General features: G+C 37.2%; 1 protein-coding gene across 15 annotated transcripts in view; it reads left to right on the top strand.

Moving 5' to 3' along the window:
• DTNA (dystrobrevin alpha) overlaps positions 1 to 24,648 on the top strand; it is a 395,762-nt gene that overhangs the window by 187,907 nt on the left and 183,207 nt on the right. Inside the window, exon 1 of one of the 15 annotated variants that reach the window (XM_066246832.1) lies at positions 13,683 to 13,839. The exons of the other annotated variants lie outside the window; for them this stretch is intronic. The gene's annotated coding sequence lies outside the window, so the exon portion shown is untranslated. Of the gene's footprint in view, positions 1 to 13,682; positions 13,840 to 24,648 lie in introns of those variants that run through there. 15 annotated transcript variants of the gene reach the window in all.

The raw sequence follows: 24,648 nt of genomic DNA, 5'->3' as shown, positions 1-24,648 counted from the left end.
CCCTAACCATCCTAGACATTTCTAATGGGCTGGTGAAACACTAGCTTTCTCAGAAATAGCTCATTACATCATAAAAATAATGTCCTTCCCTGGGCCCTAATAGGGGTTCAGAGAATGACCAGAGAAGCAAAGGGACTGGACCCTAACATCTTTGATATAATTTTTACAGGATACAGAACAAAGAGTTTTCTAGGGCTCAGACTCCCAAACAACTTTTCCCAAATGTTTATGATTCTGATTGTTCAATGGTTTTAGGAAAATATTACAGCATTTACTTCATTCTTCGGTAGTATAATCTTTTTCAAGTTGAGTTTTTAAGGAGTCTGAGACACTTCTCTCCCTTTGAAAAACCATTGTTTTAAAAGCAAGATAGAAGCAAAGTTAAAATGGGTAGAGTAAGAGGACTTCTAGCTGAATGATAAAATTAACCCAGAAAATACCTGATACTTTCTATAGAAAAAACCAAAACAACTCCAAGTGCACCTTTAATTCCATTCTGTTCTAACCAGCCTATTCAGTTATATACCCAGGCTTCAGAGTCCTAGGAAGAATTATTGCCCCTTGTTAAAATGTTTTACTCAACTAAAGCAGAAGGGAGACATTACAGTTTTCTGAAAACAGTAATAAATATACTATTGAGTTGAAAGAAAAATTAGCATGAATTATTGAGGTGAAAAACAAGACATCAAAGAAACACTAGCATTGGAAATTCACATGCCAGACCCCATCCTCATGCCCTGCCGTTAACTCAACATCTTGTACCCATCAAGCGGGAAATTTGAACAAGTACCCCAGACAGGATGCACACTTCAGTGCTTGGGAAAAAAAGAAAGGTTTCTCATTTAAGGAAGAAAAATGTCACTACTCAATAAGAAAAATCATTTGTGGGGACTGTGCCCTACACAAAGGCAGAAAAGAAAATCAGCTAGGACCATTTCTTGAGAAGTGTACAAAGCCCTTTCCACCTGACTCTAAAGCAATGGTGCTTAACTAGGGGCAACTTTGCCCCTCCAGGAACTTTGACAAAATCTAGAAAAATTTTTGATTATCATGCCTCACGGATAGGAGGTTTGGAATGCTATTTGGATCTAGTGAATAGAAGTCACACTGCTGCTATACATCCTACAACTTCTGAAGAGTCTCCCAAAGGAAAGAATTTATCTATCTCGAAGTGTCAAACAGTACCAAGGTTAAGAACCCCTGTTCTAAAATACTAAGAGCTACGGTTACTCTGTACCAGACTCCACATGAGGTACTTACTCTCCATGTGTTACCTATTTCCGTATTATCCTAATTAATGAAATTATTATCCTAGATAATGAACTTAAGGCTCAGAAGGTTAAGTAACTTGACCTTGCTCAAGGTCATGCAGTCAGCAAGTAGTGGACCCTGAATTCAAAGCAGATGAGACATCAACGATCATATCCTCCCAAGTCGCCATGCTCCTTTGTCCAAAAATACCTCATCACCCTCCCTCCGTATCTCCAGGGGGTCCTAATAAAATGCAGAGATAATTATAGCTATTTATCCCGCCCAAAATCTAGAGTGAATCAACTGGGTTCTGGGGATGTGGATTGGACAAGAGATGACATTGCTAGAGGGAGACAAGGGGTTTCTGAAAAAGAAAATTCAACTTTTAAAAGTCCCTCTTGGGAAGATAATTTCAGTGGGGAAGGAGAGATTTCAGGACAGGACTTACGGCATAGAAAAGGTCAAATTGTGCACCAAAGTTTTGATTATGTGGCATAGAGAGTGCCTGAGGTGGCACTGTCCTCATTTAAAGGGGTTAACAGGCTAAGTTTTCCTTTTGGGGAAGCCCTTTCATCTGCTTATTACTGAGTCTCAGTGAATCTGAGTTACCGGAAACGCAAGGGCAGCAGTTAGGCCTGGGCAGTGCAGCACCCCCTGCATATGTTGATAAGCCAAAACAGGGAGCAGACAATTCACTGTAGCCAACATTTGCATAAAAAGGACCCCATTATCTAGCAACAGGAAATGATTTTGCTTTTGGATTTATAATTACCTTGACCTGTCCTTCCTGTAATCTAGCATTACTACTTTTCAACCCTTCTAGTGATGATGAACTGAGCCCTACAACCTAGTCGGGCTCTTCTTGGGCCTAGGCTCACCACTCAGCCTGTGCCCCAACCGTACAGGACATTTTCCATTCCCTCATCTGCCAACTTTTGGTTTCTTTCTGTGAGTCTTTTTTTGTTTGTGTTTGTTTGTTTGTTTATTGAGTGAAAAGACCTTTCTCAGAAATTTCATATGTTAGTTTCCGAGGGCAGCTATAACAACTTACCACAAACTTGGTGACATAACACAACAGAAATTTATTCTCTCTTAGTTCTGTAAGAGGAAAGTCTGAAATCATAGTGTTGGCAAGGCCATGCTCCTTCTGAAGGCAAGATCCTTCCTTGCCTCTTCCTAACTTCTGGTGGCTCCAGCAGTCATTGGCTTCTTTGGCTTGTACCTACATCACTCCATCCTTCATCTCCACCTTCACATGGCCTTCTCCCTGTGTGTGTACCTCTCTGTGCCATCTCCTCTTCTTACAAGGATACCAGTCATTGGATTTAGGGCCCACCCTAATCCAGTGTGATGTCATCTTGGTCCTTAACTAGTTACATCCACAAAGACTCTATTTCCAAATCAAGTCACATTGAGAGATTTTGGTGAACATGAATTTTTGAGAGGCACTGCTTGTGTGAGTCAGAGTTCTCCAGAGAAGCAGAATCAACAGGATAGACATAGAAAGAGATTTATTCTGAAGAATTGGCTCACATAATTCTGGAGGCTGCGCAGTTTCTAGATCTGTAGTCTGAAGACCTAACAACCAAGAAAGCCAATGAAGTAAGTTTCAGTCTGAGTCTGAAGGCAAGAGAAGACCAGTGTCCCAACTCGAAAATCATCAGGCAGAGAGAAAATTCATTCTTGCTCAGAGTTTAGTTCTACTCAGGTGTTCAACAAATTGGGTAAGACTCACCCACACTGGGGTGAGCAATCTGCTTTATTAAATATACCAATCCAAATGTTACTCTGTTCCAGAAACACCCTCACAGACACACCCAGAACCATGTTTAATGAAATATCTGGGCACCTCATAGCCCAGTCAGGTTAACACATAAAATTAACTATCCCACTCTTTAATCCTCTGCATTCCCCCAGATGGATTATCCGTCATACTTTGCTGGTATCACTGGCAAGGGGATGGCAACAGCAGTAATTGACTTAAACCAATGATTTTTAACTTTTTCATCTCGTGGCACACATAAACTAATTACTAATATTCTGCAGCACATTTAAAAAATGTATTTTTTGCCAATCTGAAAAAAATAGGTATAATTTTGATTCATTTACACTAGATAGCTATTATGGTATTGGCTATTGTCATTTTTTTTATTTGACAATTAAGGGAAAAGAGGTCAGTACCCCTGATTAAATATTCAGGTACTGCATGTTTTCAAAATTCTTGAGGCATACCAGTGTGCCTCTTGTGACGCATGAGTTCAAAATCGCTCTTAGAGCTTTCCTTGAGACCTATGGTGGATTCATGGACCATGGTCCTGCCAGCAAAGAAAAATGAACGGATGGAAGTTGAGTAGATAAACATCTGTTACATTTCCATGTTTTTCCTTGTCATGATACAGACACATCCATATTAGTTTATGCTTTGTGTGTGCTAGTGAATTAAAAGGAAAGAAAAAGGAAGGAAGGAAGGAAGGAAGGAAGGAAGGAAGGAAGGAAGGAAGGAAGGAAGGAAGGAAGGAAGGGGAAGAAAGAAAGAAAGAAAGAAAGAAAGAAAGAAAGAAAGAAAGAAAGAAAGAAAGAAAGAAAGAAAGAAAGAAAGGAAGGAAGGAAGGAAGAGAGAGAAAGAAAGAAAGAAAGAAAGAAAGAAAGAAAGAAAGAAAGAAAGAAAGAAAGAAAGAAAGAAAGGAGAGAGGGAGGGAGGGAGGGAGGGAGGGAGGGAGGGAGGGAGGGAGGGAGGGAGAAAACCACTCAGGCTAGTTTAATAAAACCGAGAAGGTCAGGTTTCAGATAAGGGTAGATTTAGGGATTAAACATTATGCTCAGGACTTGGTCTTTCCCCTTTCTCAGCTCTGTTTTCCTCTGGCATTGGGTTAATACTTAAGGAGGTTCTATCACTACAGTGATAAAGAAAGCCACCAGCACTTCCAAGAGTACATAACCTACCTAGCCTTAGATCACAGAAAAAAGAGCTCAGCTCTGTCTCCTCTAGGATTTTGCCTCTACATAGGTCACATGCATATCCTACTCCAACTCTTATCTCCACTCTTGATTATGGTAGTATGCCTATGAATTGATTTCATCTATATCCAGGAAAAAAATCCCTCCATTTGACATCAGCCATCCACTTCCTTGACTATTGAAGCTAGTTATCTTCAGAAACTGAACCACTTCCACAAGCAGAGAGTAATATATCCTATTCTCCAAATACCACATACCCTTCCAGCTCTTCTGCTCTGATCTGTACACTTGCAATTCTTTGTGTTCATTACAGGGTCTTTTGGTCTTTGTCCTTTCTCACCATGGAACATCAGTTCTGCACCTCGCATTTTCCCCTGTCCTTCACCATTCCACAAGAAGGTTCTTATGAAGGACATCATTATCTCCATATTCCCAAGTCAATGAATTCTTTTTCTATTCTCATCTTACTCAATCTCTCAATAGCTTTCAACTCAAAGACCCACCCTACCTTCCTGAAAATCTCCCTGTCTTAGCTTTCTTTAGAAACACACTCACAAGGTTTCCCCTCTGACTTGGAGAGGAGTTTTGCTTTTCTTCTTGTGCTCTTTTATCTCTAGGGCTTTAAAAGAAAATCCCCTTGTACTTGCAGCTCCCACATGTTTATTTCCATTCAAGCCCTATCCTGAGGGCTTCAGGCACATATAGACACAGCCTATTTGACATGACTGTTTAATGCCTCACAGACATCTCAAACTTAACACTTCCTTTCCCTCACACACGCCTCACTCATTCCCCCGCATGCCCCTGCGTCCGCCTTCTGTGTTGTAGTAAATGGTGCCTCCATTTATTGCAGAATGCTGGGAATTTTTCTTACACCCTATTCTCATCCCTCCCCCCACATTTAATTTATGACTGATTTCTGTCCATTTTACCTCCAAAATATATATCACATGTGTCCTCTTCTCACCACCTACCTCCACTGGCAGCATTTTATTCCACCGTCACCAGTCAGCCTCCATACTGGTTTCACTTTAGCCACTTGCCCTTCTACTACCCATTCTCCACACCATAGCCAAGGCGTTCTTTTAACACTAAAAGTTAGAGTATGTGACTATCATGTTTTAAATCCTTCCCCAGCTTCACATTGCACTTAGAATAAATTTCAGAATCCTTGGCATGGCCACAAAGCCCTGGTCCCCGCCCACTTTTTATGCCATGACCCCCGTTCTTTACTCACAGTGTCCTAGCTGCACTGATCTTGCATTTCTCAAACACATCAGGCTCTCTCCCCGTTCAGAGATTTTACATATGCTCTTCCTTTTGCCCCAGAGGCCTCCTCCTCATTCCTCAAAGTTGTCACATCTCAAATGTCACTTTCACAGAGAGGTCTGAGAAATCACCAAATCACCTCAGAGAGGATATTTGTCCCCCAGACCCCACTGCAGGCTTGAACCAAGCTTTGATGACTCACTGTGAAGCCAAGAACAGTTCGCAGAGCTTTCCTAAAATCTTCACAGGAACAAAGAGATAAGACAAGTCAGAACAGTAGAAATTAGTCATCAGCATTGTTATTCCGTAGGCCAATGATTTTCAACTGTTTTTATCTCATGATACAAACTAATTACTAAAATTCTGCAGCACACCAAAAATATATATACTTTTTTCCAACTGACCAAAAATAAAGGTATAATTTTGATTCATTTATACCAGACAGCTATTGTGTTGGTAGCTGTCTTTCTTTTTTAAACTAAGGAGAAAGGGGTCAGTACCCCTGTCTAAATAGTTATATATTGCATGCTTTAAAAATTCTTACAGCACAGCAGTGTGCCTGCCGTGGCACACCTGGTGGAAAGCACTGAAGAAGAACATAGTCATCTTCTTCAGAAGGGGTCCATATTGACTGTTTCTTCCTGGGCCACTATGTTTTGAAACCTGCTTCCCCTGAAAACAGAAGTTCTCTTTGACTTGGCCTTTGCTGCCCATGTTCGGAATTTCAGCACCCATTTTCCCCGGGTCTAATCTCCATACCCTTCCCCATCCCAGTTAATAACCATAATATTCCAGCTATACAACCCACATTCAACACTGCATTTTTGAGTGGCTTGGTTTCTCTTCTCTCTGCCTCTGCTTACAGGCTAGGCTGTATATAACCAATAGACTCACTAAGGTTTATTCAAAAAATAAATAAAATAAAATAAAATAGCAATCTCAAAAATAGTCATGAAGCCTGTAGCCTCCCTTGGAATATGGAAAAGGCTGCAATTTAAAAAGTAACAATACATTTTTAAATCAAGCTAGTTATTTACATGGAGAAGATATAGACAGGTAAATACAAAAATGTTAACTATGGTTGGTGGAATTACAAATGAATAGAAAATATTTTTGCTTATTTTTATTTTTTAATTGATCTATAATATTTACTAAAGATATCATAAAGTCTGAAATAGAGCAAGACAAATAGTGCTGTTTAACACTTTGGAAATTATTGCTACAAATGTGACACCATGGATGGGCAATTCAAACTGCAGGACCTAGTGTGTACCTTATGGTCTCTCTACTCAGCATGTGTGTATAAGAGCATATAAACACGTAAGTTTCTCCATTTCCTGTCACTGTGAGTCTGTACACGGAATGCAGCTGGGTGTGAAGCATCTTTACATATGACTGTGAGTGGCTAATGTCCCTGGAAAATGTCTTTTATTTCTGATGAATAACATACAATGCTAATGCCTCCTTGCCTCATATTACTTATAAGCCATAATTTTGATATTATATCAGGAAGTCCTTCCTAATGTTTCATCTGGCAGAAGCATTCTGTGGTGCCTTCGGGGGGGGGGAGACACCTGCTCACCATTATTCATGTGCAGCTCTCCTTTCAAAGGCTTTAGTGCCTCCTTCACAGGCTTCTGTGTCACTTCCCTTCCTGTGTATTATTCACCACTGTATAATGGTTTCTCCAGTTTCTCCATTTCACATGTCACTGTGAGGCTATAGACAGAAGGCAAGAGCCTGATGAAGAATTGACCAGTGTGAAGTGTGGAGCTGGGATAATACCTCCCAGGTTGACTCCAGTGAACTCCTCCATATTGTTAATGTGAACCTCTAAAATGCAGATGCATGGTCCCTGCCAAGGGAGTGTTTTCCTGAAGGTTCCAAAGTGCCTAAACTATTTATATAAAAGGTATTTGCCACATGAACCTTTTTTGTTCATTCCAATGATGGACTTCACTTAAGTATATAGAATGAAATTTCAAATATCTGTTTGTTTCAGTTTATTTATTTTTCTCAGTAGGGTATATTTCTCAGTATTCTTTTTCTGTGATTCCTTCTGGGTAACTTGCTATGTATTCTCTTAACTACATATGCTTCTCTCTTTAACTTTCCCCCTAAATCACCTTATATCTATTTTTTTCAATATCTCTTAATCTGTGTTTTTCCATGATAATTTATTCTTCTACAGTCCTGCCTTAATTTTTCTAAGTTGCATCATCTTCTAATATACTTTATTTTTATCATAATTGTCATGAATGATTAATTTTTACAGAAGGCCCACAGGGTGTGTGACATTGCATTTGCTTTCTAGTCTCTCCACCTCATTACCTATGATATATATACACATTTTTACTGATAGGCAATTATTGTCTAACCCCCCCCCCCCCACTATGTCACTGACTACTTAATGACTTGTCCCTTCCCAGGGGCATGCTACAAAGGAAGGGAGAAACCCAGTAGCTTCTATCATTCCTACATCTAATCTTAGTCACTGAATATGGTCTTAGGGTACATAGCATCCCTCCACAGACCTTGAGAATGTTTTCCACACTGATACAGTCTAAGTCTCTAAACACGAATTAAAGAATGTGAGAAACTACAGCTAATATCCCATTAGCAAATGCATTCCAAGCTAGGGCACCCTAAATGGGCAATTTTTTCCCATAAATCTTTTGCCTCAACTAAACTAATTAAATTATCCATCTACTGTCAAATCAGTTAGTTATATATTATATCTACAGCTATTTTTTTTACCCATAGTCTAATCTCCTCATCTAGGTTAAAGGATATTTTTTGCCTACATCTAGTGCAGTATGTGCTTTTAGAAGGCACTTAATTAAAATATACCGAATTGGAATAAGTCATTTCAGTTTAGAATAAGCCACATGCAAGAGCCAGACACACACACACACACACACACACACACACACACACACACACACATCTCTGAGTACTATGTATTTAGACTAAGAAAATGAATTCTTTCAAGAGCAAGATCTCAAGAATCTCTTTGTCTTCTAAACTTCACAGGTAGGCTTGAATTTCAAATATGATCTTACCTTTTCCCTCCAGCTAAAAAAGAGTATATTCATTCCACTGGAGTCCTCATCATGGCTGTGCAAACACACCTGGGTTTACACACTATGGGACTGTCACAGAGGAAGAGCAGACATCACTTGTTCCCTTTTCCCTTACAGTCTGTCACTCAAATCCCACAGAACCTCTGCTCTCCTGACAGAGTACAGGCCATGGAAGAACTCAAAGCCCAGTGAAGATCTCTGCCTAATTATACTTGGTTTTTTTTCACATTTTAATTGAATTTATTGGGATGACACTGGTTAACATAATTACATTGGTTTCAGGTGCCCAAATCAACAGCACATCTCTGTACTCTGTATTGTGTTTTCACCAGCCTCCTCCCCCTCCCCAGCCAACTCTTCGTCCATCACCATGTATTTTAGATCAACTGAAACTCACTAATTTTATGAGCACCCTGACTTCCTAACTCTTTTGGAATCTTCTTCCATTTTGTCCTCCTCAGGACAAATTTTGCCCTGGGTGTATATTTGCTTCTTGTCAGCATCCACTCTGTTTTGCCCTTAGTGGGAGGGGGCATTAAGAGATACTGTCACGTGGATGGTCCCCAACAGAAAAGCCAGTAACTCCCATTCTTACCTTGGACTCCAGCACACATTCATGGGGTTCCACAGATGATAACAAACTGGATCACGGAAGGAGCACCTCCAAGATGAACTGCCACGTAGAGGCAGCCTGGTGAAATTACAGAAAGTGGAGGGGGCTCACAAAGAAACAAAGAACCCCTGCTTCTCTTCTAGCGCTAGGAGAATCCTTGGCAGGACTTTGAGCCAGAGATTTCACCTCATTGAGCCACGGTTTCCTCAGCAATAAAGTGATGTAACATACTAAGTTATAGGTACGTATCCTGCCAATTCTAAAATTTTGTGCTTAGATTTTTCTAACTTAAACTCAATAACCCCTCTCCTACAGGAATCTATTCAAAGGAAATAACCCAAGACATAATCAAAAATTTATATATAAAGGTATAGTGCTTATAAAAAGAAACCTGAAAAGAGTTAAATATATATTTCATAAATAGGGATGGCTAAATAAATTCTGATATACCCAAATAGTAGACTTTTATGCAAATATTAAAATATAGTTTGAGCCTGACCAAGCGGTGGCACTATGGATAGAGCGTCAGCCTGGGGTGCTGAGGACGCAGGTTCAAAACCCCAAGATCGACAGCTTGAACGCGGGCTCATCCAGCTTGAGCATGGTGTCTGGCTTGAAGCCCAAGGTCTGGCCCTTGCCTTGAGCAAGGAGTCACTGGCTGTGCAGGAACTCCCTAGTTAAGGCACAAGACACGTATGATAAAACCATCAATGAACAACTAAGGTGCCGCAACTATGAGTTAATGCTTCTCATGTCTCTCCCTTCCTATCTGTCTGTCCTGTCTCTCTCTCTTGCAAAAAAAAAAATTTTTTTTAAGAATATATACCATACTGTGATTATTTTACATGTCTTTTATTAAACAAAAAAAGAAAACAATATTCAAAATTATCCAAGTTTTAATATATAAATTAAAGATATTTCTCAAAATGTAGATATTGGTTAGCTCAGATAGTTAAATCATGGCTTAATGTTATTTCATGAATCTTGCTGTATTTTTCAACTTCTTTATACTGGACATGTGCTACTACCATTTAGTGAGAAAAGGGACAAGTTTAACTTTTTATTAAGTTGAAAAACCAAGTATTTTTTTCACTAAGGAAAAATTCAGATTATAACTATAATTAAAAATTTTAAAGAAATGAAAAAAAACACATTTGGGAATAAATTTCTATAAATGAGTAGGACAGAATGATTCAAGGTTCAAAGTAAGTTATCTATAGGCTATGTAGCCATCAATTTCACAGTGCTTTTTAAAAACATATTTTCTATGATGTATCAACAGAAGAAAATCACAAGGAAGCCCATATTATTTATAGTAGCATTAGTACAATTCAAAAGAGAGGCATATGTTTCAAAAACATCTTAAGGGTAAAATAGAATATCTTGATAGTGGGTTTTATAAAATGAGATAGCTTGCAACAGCCTTGTTCTTTCATAAGAAATTTTCATGAATAGAATAGATACTAATCTGATTAATATTTTTTAGGTCAGCTGTTCAAAGTAGCTCAAAAAACTGTGTGCTTGCAAAAATTGTTTATATCACAATCTCTTTTTTTGTTGCTGTTACCAAGTTTTCTTATTTGCCCTAAAAATAAAACATTTGTGGTATCATAAAAGAAATAATAATTGTGAAATGTAACCCCCAAAAACTTCATTTGCAGAAGTTCACATTGTTTGGTCTTGTTTTGATGTTATTAACATTAGCAGCCAAGTGTTTTATAGGCATGCCTCTTAATTCAAACTTGTGACTGAAAGCCTATTTTGTTACCCTGAGTTTATGGGAAATGAGGTGTTCTCATGTCTGAGAGCAGTGAAGCAGATAACCTCCCAAGTTCCCTCCCCTCTCTGCGGGTCCAGGGCTTGGCAAATCCACTTCCTGGGGTACATTCTGAAGCATTATATGGCAAAAATTATTTCTCCCTAGGTGATTGGATTCTTCATACAAAATAAAGTGGGTCATACCAGCACAGATTATGTTACAGGTTTTGCTCACACTGAGCGAGAAGTTAATTTTAACATTTGCAAAAGAGGATTTAAAACTTTGTGAAACCAAGTATACTGACACCATATTTACTAATGCTTAGAAGACTCAAACAAGTCACTGTAACACCTGACAAAAGATGTTTGCTAATCATGTTAAGTGCTCTCTCTCGAAACAGTCTACATTAACTAGATAAATGATAAACACTTAAGTTTACAAAATGAACAATTAGATACTTAACCAATCTGTAGGAGGAAAAAGGCATAAGGTAAAGATTCCTTGAGAAATGAAAGTAAACAGTGAAAGAGGCTATTTGGCCAGCCACACATGAGAACCGTTATGAATTATTCAAATTGTGGTTCTATGAGTCTTTCCTACATCAACTGCCCTGAAGAGGATTAGCGGTGCTGGTTTTCCAGTGTGTGTGCTTCTTGCCTTTTTGCTGGTTCTGTTTTCCTTACACCCTTTATAGGTCTGTGTCATCATGAGTCACAATACTATTTTAATAATCTCTATTGGTTTGTTGTAGGGATTTTTTTTTTTTAATGACAGAGAAATCTTGCAACATGCAGCGTTCATTTATTCTTCCTGGCAGCCTCCTGTGATGAAAATTTTTTCTCTGCCACAGATTCTTTTTAGACCTCTGGCTGCTTCTTTGCACTATAAGTCTTCAAAGAGATCGTAATGCTAATTTTCCTATGCAATTGGCTTTGGTGTCAGGTAATTTCCTGAGTTAGGTGACTGTGGAGAAAAGCAGCTAAAAGTCTGTTTTACAGTCCTTGTTACAGATCAAGGTCACCTTTTTAACTGCTACTCTTAATCCAACATCATTAAGTTGTTAAAAATGCAATCTGAGTATATAACTTTTATTCTGAAGCTCTTTATGATGAAAATTCCTGATACCCCCTTTTAGTTTGAAAAAAATAGATTATTTTTGAAGAATCCAATCTAAATATCAAAATGAACTGCTTTACTTGATGTATTTGATATGTTCAAAAACTTCTTTAAGTCAACTACCAAGTTTAACACTCTTCCCACAATTAATTTTGCACTGGGAATATGAGTAACCTTTTGACTGGTCAGAATCCCCTATTTGGTTGATAATTAGGAGTGAACCCTAGCTATCTCTGTGAAAAGATCACTGTGTTTAGATCATGTCTTTACCCAAACCCATATTATAAAGCATATGATTGATAATTTGTACCTGGTTGAAAATGACAGTTTTACCAGCGAGAGACAGTCAGGTGTCAGTGACCTTTCTCATTGCTCCTCTTGTTGAAAACTCATTAATGTTTTTACTAAATAATACTAGCCATAGTTTATTGAGCACTTGGTATGTTTCAAGCTCAGTTCTTGCTGTCTTCCTTAGATTATCTCATTTAATCCGTTTTAATAACTCTTTTAAGTAAGAATTTTACAGAAGAGCAGCCGACGTGTAGAGTGGTTAAACAATTTATCCAAGATCACAAAACAAGGATGGGTGAGAGTCCGGTTTCCAGCCCACATCTGTGGGACACCACTACTGCTCTTCTGAAGAGAGCCTCTCCCTGCCTCCCTTTGCGTGCTGAATACTAAGGAAAAGCCCAGGCAGATGCCTTGAGAGTTTAACCCAGTGGATAATGCTGTGAACATAGTGGAGGTTTCCTCCACTAGACTGAGGTTAAACTATCCATTTAAGAAATGGCCACTGTCCTACATTATACCCCACTTACCCAGAACTCTCACCAGTCTTCCTTAAATTATTGGGAATAAACTGCAGATGATCCCTTAAATCTTAATTATGTTTGAGGGTCCCAAGGTCGTTCAGTTAGCGTCCCTACTCCAAAACCTCTCTTCTTAATGTAGAAGCCCAAATATAGTTTGGTTGATTCTAGCAGTCTGTATCCCCACAAATCCAAATTTGTGATCATTTTAAATAGAACTGAAACCTCGTCTGTTTAAACAATAGTTAAACACAGGGTTTTGATGGAAAGAAGAATGAAAAATTTTACCTCCCACCTCTGAGCTATGATTAGAAGTTTGCTCTAGAAAAACACTTTGAGACTAGCCTTTCATATACTAGTGTAGTGCTTTTAGCATCTCTGTTTACTGAATCATTTAATTTTTTTTTTAGATTTTTAAAGGAGCTATACAATTATTGCTGCATTTCCTATTGAGTGAGTAACTGGCCTTTAAAAATATTTGGTTAACAGAAGTAGTAGATATGATCAGTTTTTCCAGGGATTAGAAGCAACTTAAAACTACATATAGTTATTTCATTTGTTGGTTTCAAAGCTTTGGAGACTTATTATACCTCCATTATTCCTTTTTCTCTATTTTTTTTTCTTGTTCACATAGTTGAGTCAGCAACAAAAATATATTCAAATTAGACTTGTCATACAGACAAAAAAATATCTGACTTTGTCAGGGTGGGTGGAGGGGAAAAAAGCAACTTTTTGTCAGTCTTTTGTATTTCAGCAGCTGGATTCATTGCTACCATGGTAACGGACCACATGATGAGGTGTATTAGATTGCTGTGTGTTGAGTACAAGGGGAAGAATGAACACAGCGTTTTATTGAAGTTAAAGGTTACTTTGGAGTTTTCCTGTGGAAATGTGTAAGGTCAAATACTATAGCTTTCAGCATATGTAGTACTTCAGAGGAAGAATTAGGGGACATGTTGGTGCGTTTAACTACAAAACCAGGTAAGGTACAATTGATTCTATGAAATTGAACTCTTACTTCTTCTGTTGCAGTGGCATAACTTGCCGGCTGGAATTTCACGGTCACCCCCACCCCGTCCCTACATCGGCACAGGACAAATTTCTCCCGCCCCCTCCTCTACTCCCCCACCTTCAAATTCATGTTTTTATTTCGAAAGTCTAAAACGTGAATTTTTGTAGTTCTGTGGTAATGTGTGTGAGGTTGTGTGTGCAAGTAAAAAAAGAACTCAGGAGAGAAAGTAATAAGAAAGCGATAATTAGTGTTGTCAGACCACTGTAAAACTGAGCAGTGTTTCCTTGTTTTGTCCTTTGAAAAGGTCCACTCTTCTTAGAGGACACTTTATCAGTGGCATTGGTCCAAAGCGGCTTGGCTCTCATACTAAATTAAGCAGTAGGGCAAAGTTCTCTAGCATGTTATTTAGTGTATTTATTGTATCTGGGCTTTTTTTCTCTTTCATTGTATTACTGACAGCCTCATCTGACATGAATAGTTTGGTTTTAGCTATAATATTTACAATGTATTTTATTTCCATTAGTATTCTGTTCTTTCAGGCATTGTGGTTGTGTGTGTCTTAGAGGATTTAAAAATAGAAGTAAATACAGTATGGCTTAGTAGAAAATGAACTCTTTTGCTTAGAGGTTGGGAAGAGCAGAATGTAAACAATTCAGTGTGGCTTCGGGAAGCAGCAATTCCGGGAGCACAGAAGCCTCCCCTGCCTTGTTTACAGATCATTCTAGCAGCTTGCTTCCAAAAGCGGAGGCTTTGATAGGCTCACGTTAAAGAAGAAAATTTCTTCATTACTAACTTATTTGGGTTATTTGGTCATGGTTTCTACTGATGTTTAATGTTTGCTTTCTCATAATACATGATGATCTATGTTAATTTCTTAGCTGAGGGCTAACCTATGCAATTTCTCTCCTCTTAGAACAAAGTTAGCTTTGCAGCTTTGGAGACAAAAACTAAGTAAACAATAGCAGAGCCTCACTGTTATTCAAGTATATCCACTGTTCAGTATTCACTGGAGTGTTTTCATATAGGAAAGCCTTTAAAAAATACTGTCTTGGCAAAAATCAATTATTTGCCACTAATTGGCACTGATTGTGGTAGAAGCCAATAAAGTATCCCAACTTTGGTCATATATCACTCTTTCTTTAAAAAAGGAAACTTCAGATTTTTGTTAACTCCATTTATGCTCCAGTTAATTCATTGTTATTTCCTTAGTCACTCTAGTTTTTGTACATTCAGCCCATCTACTAAATTTGAGCAAGGGGCTATAATCCTTTTTAAAACACTTTTTTTTGCCATAACTACAAGTGAAGGAAACTATTTCTATGAAAACAAATATCAAAAGTATTATAATAACACTTAACATTTATAAACTGTCCATGTCTGTATTTGAATTCAGTCTTCCTTTTCCCCCTTTGCTGCTTGAATACAGAATAAGCTATGAGCACGTGCTCCAAAACATTAAGTATTTTCACAGATTATTACTTAAGAATAGGAAGTTCCCAAGAATTGGTGAAAGATGTTACCTGGTAAAATATTTTAAAGGGTGAAATTCTCAATATTGGCAATATCTGATGTAGAAAGTGGTCAGTTTTTATTAAAGAAAAATTTAAAGAGGGCCAGGAAAGAAAAAGGAAGAGAGAGGAACAGACGCAGAGAAGACACAAGAAAAGAGAAAGGCAAAAGGTAAGAGAGATAAAGGTGTAAATGACCTCTGAACCAAAGTCTCTTCTTTCCCATCAGTACTGGAATGGGTTATATAGAGAAATATAGTATGAATGAGATGAAATTAGTGAAAGGTACTATCATTCTACTATTCTGTTTCATGTACATGATTCAGTATAGATAGTTCCTATCTATTAAGTGAAATGGAAACAAATTCCTATAGTTGATGTTGTTTCAACTCCTGCTATTAAAAAGCTAAGATATCAGCCAGCTTTGACATTAGAGCTAAAAGTGTGTAAAATTCAGTATATACTCAAGTATCTATGGTCTTTATTCACCTGATGCTGTTACACCATATGTCCATGTCATTTCTGAGCTCACCATAACTGAGAGATACAGAAGATGAAATTTTATTTTTAAAATTTTGTTTTGTAATAAGAATTGTATATTTTAAGAAGTACAACAATGATTTGATATATATAGTAAAGTGATTGATATGGTCAAGCTAATTAACATTAACATAGCTTCTCTTCAAATAGTTACAATTTTTGTGTGTGATGAGAGCACCTGAAATGTTCCCTCTTAGCAAATTTCCAGTATACAGTATTTCTATAGTCACCAGGCTGTTTAGTAGATCTTTAGACTTGTTGATCCTGTTTTACTGCAACTTCATACCATTTGACCAACGTCTCCCTCTTTCTTTCACACCCTCATCCCCTAGTAATCACTGTTCTACAGTCTACTACTATATATTTGACTTTTTTAGATTCCATATATAACTGAGATTGTACAGTATGTTTCTTTTTCTTTCTGTGTCTGGCTTATTTTACTTAGTAGAATGTCCTTCATTTTCATCCATTTTATTACAAATGACAGGATCTCTTTTTTAAAGGCTGAATAATATTCCAATGTTTGTATTTACCACAATTTCTCTACCCATTAATGTATTGACAGACACTTAAGATTGATTACATTTCTTGGTTATTATGTATAACACTGCAATAAACATAGGAGTGCAGGTCTTTCTTTCAGGTAGTAGATTAATTTCCTCTGGGTATATATTTACTCAGAAGAGAGTAGTTCTATTTTTAATTTTTTTTTTTAAACTCCACACTATTTTCCATAATGGCTATATGAAAAATCCTCTTATAGTTGATTTGATACTTTTATAGTTAAGAGGTAATTGCTTTAAATTAAAAATGTTGCCAGTATTATTTAATTAAATCATGTTATTCTCAACCCTTGTTTAAATCATAATTTATTGTTAATTTTGGATAATTGGTAGTGTAGTAATAATTCTTAACATTTTAACTTTAATTTCTAGAGCTTTCTAATCTCTTTGACAAATAGCTAATTATTTGTTAACATTTAACCTTTATTAAGGAGATAAATGTTCAACACAGTCATGATACAGAAGAATCATATTGACTGTTGTAACCTTAACCTATAAAATTAATGATAATCATTTAGCCCTGAGACAATATTTCTACAATAAATGAAGACCAAGCTAATGACTCAAAATCAGCTAGATATTCCATTTTTTTAATTAAATTTAATGCAGTGACATTGATAAATCAAGGTACATATGTTGAGAGAAAACATCTCCAGATTATTTTGACATTTGATTATGCTGTATACCCCTCACCCAAAATGAAATTGTCTTCTGTCACCTTCTATCTGGGTATCTTTGTGCCCCTCCCCTTCTCTACCCCCTCTCTCCTTCCTCGCCCCATCCCCCCCTCCCTCCACCCCCCCCACCCCGTTGCTATCACATTCTTGTTCATGTCTCTGAGTCTAATTTTTATGTCCCATCTATGTATAGACTCATATAGTTCTTAGTTTTTTCTGATTTACTTATTTCACTCCATATAATGTTATCAAGGTCCATCCATGTTATTATAAATGATCTGATATCATCATTTCTTATGGTTGAGTAGCATTCCATTGTATATATGTACCAAAGCTTTTTAATCCACTCGTCCTCTGACGGACACTTGGGCTGTTTCCAGATCTTCGCTATTGTGAACAATGCTGCCACAAACATGTGGGTGTATTTCTCCTTTTGGAGCCTTTCTATGGTGTTCTTGGGGTATATTCCTAAAAGTGGGATAGCTGGGTCAAAAGGCAGTTCAATTTTCAATTTTTTGAGGAATCTCCATACTGTTTTCCACAGTGGCTGCACCAGTCTGCATTCCCACCAGCAGTGCAGGAGGGTTCCCTTTTCTCCACATCCTCATCAGCACTTATTCTGTGTTGTTTTATTGATGAGCACCATTCTGGCTGGTGTGAGGTGATATCTCATTGTGGTTTTAATTGCATTTCTCTAATGATTAGTGATGTTGAACATTTTTTCATATGCCTATTGTCCATCTGTATGTCCTCTTTGGAGAAGTGTCTATTCATTTCTTTTTCCCATTTTTTGATTGGATTGTTTGTCTTCCTGGTGTTGAGATTTAGAAGTTCTTTATAAATTTTGGTTATTAACCCCATCAGACGTATTGTCAAATATGTTCTCCCATTGTGTAGTTTGTCTTTTTATTCTGTTCTTATTGTCTTTAGCTGTGCAAAAGCTTTTTAGTTTGATAGATATTCCATTTTTAAAAGTTACTGTTTTTAAACCTATGACTTTATTAAAGTAAATTTTATTATTATTAACTTCCATGTAATTTTTTGTTTTAATGAATTGGACTCTTTTTTTAATATTCTAAATATTTCAAATGAAAAGAAATAATGGTACCATGATCATGATCATGATCATAATGATAATAATGATTAACTCAGAGAATAAGATAGACTTTATTAGAAAGCTCTAGGTTCTGTATATAATAAAAGGCCTTGTTTTTAGAAAGTGGAAATTTCTAATGAGTGGAATGATTTTCATATATTTACTCCCAAATTTAATTAATTTAATTAATAGCATTCATAAATCACTAACAATAGATGTGCTTGTTATGTTCTTATCAGAGTTAACTATAATGTATGTTGATTTAGTTTGATGAAAATAGAAGTGTTCATCAGTAATGATTAAAGTTTTGAATTGTACAATATGTTGGCAAGTATCTGATAGGGAAAGAAGAAGTTATTACTAGGGATGAACAATTTGTTATATTCTAAAATATAAAAAGGAGCAATAGATTGGTTTTACTTTCATGATAATATTAGCTTGATGCATTTTAGAAATATTATTGTAATTTCCCACTACCTGGCATGAATATTTTATATATTCACTATTGACAACACTTTAACATTTTAATTATCTTTTAACATTTTCAATTATTTGTTTTAAATAAACAACAATATTTTATTTCTGACACCTATTATTTTGGGTTTGTTTGGGGAATAATTATACTCAGAAAAATCACTTGCTTCTACCTATCCCTCACATAAAAGAAAATGTGATGTAGATTGGCAATTCCAGTATAAAATGTGAATCCATCAATGTAGTAGAAGAAAATCAAGAACTTGATATAAAAAAAAGACATATACCTTTAAAGGCAGAAACCATAAAGGCATAGTTGATAAAAAGATATTACTTCTGAGAAATGCTACAAGCAAATTTAAAAAACAAATAGGAAGCTAGAATCAATATTTGCAACATAAAAAAGAGAAAAAAGTATGCATATATAATAAGGGCTCATAAATTAATAAGAAAAAGAACAGCCCTAAATTATTTTTAAGATTTTTTTTCAGATATTGAACACAATATTTTTTTTTTATAAATAAATTTTTATTTTAATGGGGTGACATCAATAAATCAGGGTACATATATTCAAAGAAAACACTTACAGGTTATCTTGTCATTTAGTTCTGTTGCATACCCATCACCCAAAGAGAGATCGTCCTCCGTCACCCTCTATCCAGTTTTCTTTGTACCCTTCCCCCTCCCCCTCTCTCTCCTTCCCTCCCTCCCCCCCCCCCCGTAACCACCACACTCCTGTCCATGTCTCTTAGTCTCGCTTTTATGTCCCACCAATGTGTGGAATCCTGCAGTTCTTGCTTTTTTCTGATTCACTTATTTCACTCCTCATAATGTTATCAAGCAGTTTTAGGTTTGCAACAAAAAGGAGAAGGCACAGAGATTTCCTCCCCTGCACCTGCATAGCCTTCCCCATTGTCAACATTACTCACCTGAGTGGTACATTTTTTCCAAGGCTGAGACTTCATTAACACGTTATAATCATCCAAAATTTATAGTTAAACTTAGCATTCACTCTTGGTATTGTACAGTCTATGGGTTTGAACAACTATATAGTGGTATCTATCTATCATTATAATATACTGTAGAGTGTTTTCACAGCCCTAGAAACCCTCCATGCTCTGTTTATCTCTCCCTCCTTCCCTCCTTCCTGAAAATCATTGATCTTTTTATTGTCTCCATAGATCTTCCTTTTTCAGAATGTCATATATTTGGAACCATACAATATGCAATCTTTTCAGATTGGTCCCTTTACTTAATAATATGCATTTAAGGTTTTTCATGATTGGTAGTTCATTTCTTTTTTAGCATTGAATAATATTTCATTGTCTAAATGTACCACAGTTTATTTATCCATTCACCTTCTGAAGGATATCTTGGTTGCTTCAAAGTTTTTGGCAACTATGAATAAAGCTGTTATACATATTTATGTGCAGGTTTTTGCGTGGGAGTAAGTTTTCAACTCCTGTGGGTGAATACCAAGGGGTGCAATCATTCGGTCATATAGTAAGAGTATGTCTAGTTTTGCAAGAAACCATCAAACTGTCTTCCAAAGTGGTTATACTGTTTTGCATTCCCACCAGCGATGAATAAGAGTTCCTGTAGCTCAGCATCCTCGCCAGCATTTGATGTTGTCAGTTTTCTAAGTTCTAGCCATTCTAATAAATGTGTAGTGGCATCTCATTGTTGTTTTAATTTGCATTTCCCTGATGATGTGGTCATCTTTCTCTTCTGTTACTTGCCATCTGTTTATCTTCTTTGATTAGATGTCTGTTTAGGTCATTGTGCATATTTGAATCAGGTTGTTTGCTCCATTATTGTTGAGTTTTAACAGTTCTTTGTATATTTTGGTCAATAGTTTCTAATAAAAAGACTCCACAATAGGGAAACAAACAACCTGATTAAAAAGTGGGTCTTTCAAAAATGTTTTCTCCCAGTCTGTGGCTTGTCTTCTCATTCTCTTGATACTGTCTTTCATAGAGCAAAAGTTTTAAATTTTAATGAAATCCATCTTATCAGTTATTTCTTTCATGGACCATGTCTTTGACATTGTATTTACTAATTATTTTTAAAATATATACAAACTGAACAAATGAATACTATTTTAATCTTTAGGAAATATTTTTTAAAAAGAAACAAGAGGAAGAGAAGAAGTTAATATCCCATGTTAGGGAGAGCATAGAAAAACATGAACTGTCATAAACTGGCATTGAGAATATAAATTGATATTCTTAGGGTAAGTGGCTCAGCAGGGCAATGTGTAGCAAAGGCTTTAAAAATTACATACCCTTGGACCCAACATTTCTACTACATGAAATACGTCCTAATAAAATAAAGTTAAACACATATACAGGGCTTTTCTTTGTTTTGGTTTTTGTGTCAATAAAAGGAATCGTTCAAAAAAATTCTGAGAAACATAGCAAATGCACCAGTTTATATTTCTGATCTGATAGCTGTAAAGCTGTAAGAAGTCAAAGACAGGGCTATCTGGTTACCTAACTATTCCACTTCTTTATTCTGCAGATAGAACATGTATAGGCAGCATAGTATAGAGCAGGATCTTGACTTAAGTGTCAGAAAGCTTGGGTCCTACTATGGACTAGCTGAGTTAGTTAGCATACAAATATATGGCATAGTTAAAATCCTAGTGTTAGAGAGCAGAAAAAAGTCTGTGGATCCCTTTATCCATCTACATGCATTTCTCTTTGCAACTGACATTGCTATTAAAAATGTCCCACATCGGATCATTTACAGCAAAATGGTGGGATCTTGATAACATTATACGTAGTGAAATAAGTAAATCAGAAAAAAACAGGAACTGCATTATTCCATACGTAGGTGGGACATAAAAGTGAGACTAAGAGACATTGATAAGAGTGTGGTGGTTATGGGGGGAGGGGGAGAGGGAAAGGGGGAGGGGGAGGGGCACAAAGAAAACTAGATAGAAGGTGACAGAGGACAATCTGACTTTGGGTGATGGGTATACAACATAATTGAACGACAAGATAACCTGGACATGTTATCTTTGAATATATGTATCCTGATTTATTGATGTCACCTCATTAAAAAAATAAAATCATAAAAAAAAGTGTCCCACAGTAATTGTGAGTAGGAGGGGGGGATACAATTTTAAATTTTCACAGAAAGGTAAAATCTGGAATGTCTTGACTTTGAAAGAAAACAGTAAAATATTTTGAATGGGATATACTTCTCAATTATTATTGTTTGAGATTTATTCAAACAAATTTCTGCTCATATTAGGATGGGCCAAGGATCACTGGCCTTGAAAGCAATCTGGCCTTTAGGCAGATAGCTAGAGCAGTGCTGTTCAGTGGGCAGTACTGGAAGTATTCTGTCTGCACTGTTCAATAGAATAACAACCAACCACATGCGGCTGTTGAGCACTCAATATATGACTAGTGTGACAGAGGAACCAGATTTCTAATTTTATTTAATGCTAAGTAATTTAAATAGCCACATGTGGCTGGTGCCATCTTATTGGACAATGCAGCTCTAGAATCAAGCACAGTAAATAGGGTCTTTTATTTAATGTGAGGATTCATTTCAAGCATCTTTGTTGAATTGGAGTGACATAGGATGAGAAAGTGAATATACTTTGTGACATTTCTCTTCCATTTTAAGAAATAATGATCGGGCCTGACCAACCAGTTGTGCAGTGGATAGAGCATCGGCCTGGGATACTGAGGACCCCAGTTTGAAAACACCAAGTTCGCCAACTTAAGCACAGGCTCACCCAGCTTAAGCACGGGCTCACCAGCTTGAGCTTGGGGTCACTGGCTTGAGCATGGGATCATAGACATGACCCTGTAGTTGCTGACTTGAAGCCCAGGGTTGCTGGCTTAAGCAAGGGGTCACTGGCTGGAGCCCCCTGGTCAAGAAAGCTATCAATCAAAAAAGGTGCCGCAACTATGAGTTGATGCTTCTCATCTCTCTCCATCTCTGTCCTTCCTGTCTGTCTTTCCCTGTCTTTCTGTCTGTCTGTTTCTCAATCTCTTGCTAAAAAAAGAAAAAATAGAAATAATGACCAGGAGCTCCTTTGATTTTAGTGACTGTAACTCCAAGATTTTCCACAGAAGTCTTAAAATATTCTATGGCCTTGCTCACTTAAGAATTCCAATGTTCATTTATTTTCTCATTTACTAAATAAAAACTTAATTTGAATTTATATAGGTTAGTGTGTAAGAAAAATGCACTGTTTTCCTTTATTACCACACTACCAACACACTTACAACATTTCCATCACCAGATGTGTGGCTGTGGCTTTTCCACACCTAGAAATTCTGACTAACTGCCTGGAGTAAGTGTCAGGTCCCGCAGGTTAAGTAAGGACTCAGCCTAACAGGACTGCCCCTCCTCGCACCTTACGTGCCAATTGTAAGTCCAGTTGTCACCTGTGCTTCTGACCGACTGGCTATAAATCAGAGGTTTCCACAAGCCCCTCCTCATGTTTAATCATTTGCTAGAACAACTCATAGAACTCAGGGAAACATTTGTGTTACCAGTTTATTATCCAATAAAGAATATGATTTTTTTTTAAATACAGATGAAGAATTACATAGGGAGAGCTCTGGAAGGGTCCTGAGCACAGGGGCTTCTTTCCCTGTAGACGTGGCAGGCACCGCCCTCCATGCACGTGAATATGTTCATCAGCCCCGGGGCTTTCGAACCCCATGCTTTTGGAATTTTTATGGCGGCTTCGTCATGTAGGCGCAGTCCATCATTTACCAAGTCTCCAGCTCCTCTCCCCCGCTTGGAGTAGGGGAGTGGGCCTGGAAATTCTGAGCTTCTAACCAAGGGTTGGTTTTACTGGTGACCAGCCCACATCCTGAAACTACTTAGGAGCTCACCAAGAGCCATCTCATTAGAACAAAAGATACTCCTTTTACTTAGAAAATTCCGAAAGACTTAGGTGCTCTGTATCAGGAACCAGGAACAAAATCTAAATACCAGAACACAAGATGCCACTAGTATTCTTATTACGTAGGACATTATAAGGGTTTTAGGAACTCTGTACTAGGGCCTGGAGCAGAGACCGAGATATATATATATATCGGATATATATATATTTATATATATTTTTAAATTTTATTTCACAGTCAGACATTATACTTTACATTTGACCAGATAATAATGGTCCAGAGTCCCTAGATTCAGAGTTTCCTTGGAATATGTTTATCTGTATTTCATGATATTATAGAGGGAGGCTGAGAAAATGCTTTGTGGAGATGGAAGCAATGGGATAAACTTAAAATAGTGAACGTTAAATGGAAGGTTGAGCCCAGGAGTATCTGTGCAGAGAGAACAGTGTGAAAATATCAGGATGGATAAGAATCAGAAGTCTCTGGAAATGTAAGTTAGCCATATAAGTTCAGACTCCAAAAGTGTTCAGGAACCAGATCACCATCATTATCACTATCACCATCATCATCACCACTGTCATCATCACGTCATCATAGCAATCACAGTAACCATGTATTGGTCATGTGGCATTAGGCCAAACATTTTTCATGCAATATTTTACTTAACTCTTGCCATAAGCAATGAAACAAGTATTGTCCTCATTCACTGATGAGAAAACTGCGCTGCCAATCATTGCCCAGTCGAGTATCAGGCCTCGTGGAGTTTCCACTTCTGCAGAGTGTTCTTGTCTGTCTTTTATGGAATTTAAACGGCTTTGTCCTAAATACTCTGGGAAGCCACAGGAGGAAATTCATATGACAGCATTACAGAAAACGTACCACACTAGATGGGTTGAAGTAAGTGAAGAAGTTAATGCTGTATCTCAGAACAAGAATGGGGGAGGTTCAGAGCTAAGGGAGAGAAAGAAGAATTTGAAAGGAGCCAATTTAAGAGGCATGTTGTTAGTCGTTTGTCTTCACAGTAAGTCAGGTAGAAAATGTCT

The sequence above is a fragment of the Saccopteryx bilineata genome, chromosome 11 (assembly GCF_036850765.1).
Source record: "Saccopteryx bilineata isolate mSacBil1 chromosome 11, mSacBil1_pri_phased_curated, whole genome shotgun sequence".
NCBI lineage: Eukaryota > Metazoa > Chordata > Mammalia > Chiroptera > Emballonuridae > Saccopteryx > Saccopteryx bilineata.
The sequence above is the reverse complement of the archived record's forward strand: the minus strand, read 5'-3'. Positions and strand labels throughout refer to the sequence as shown.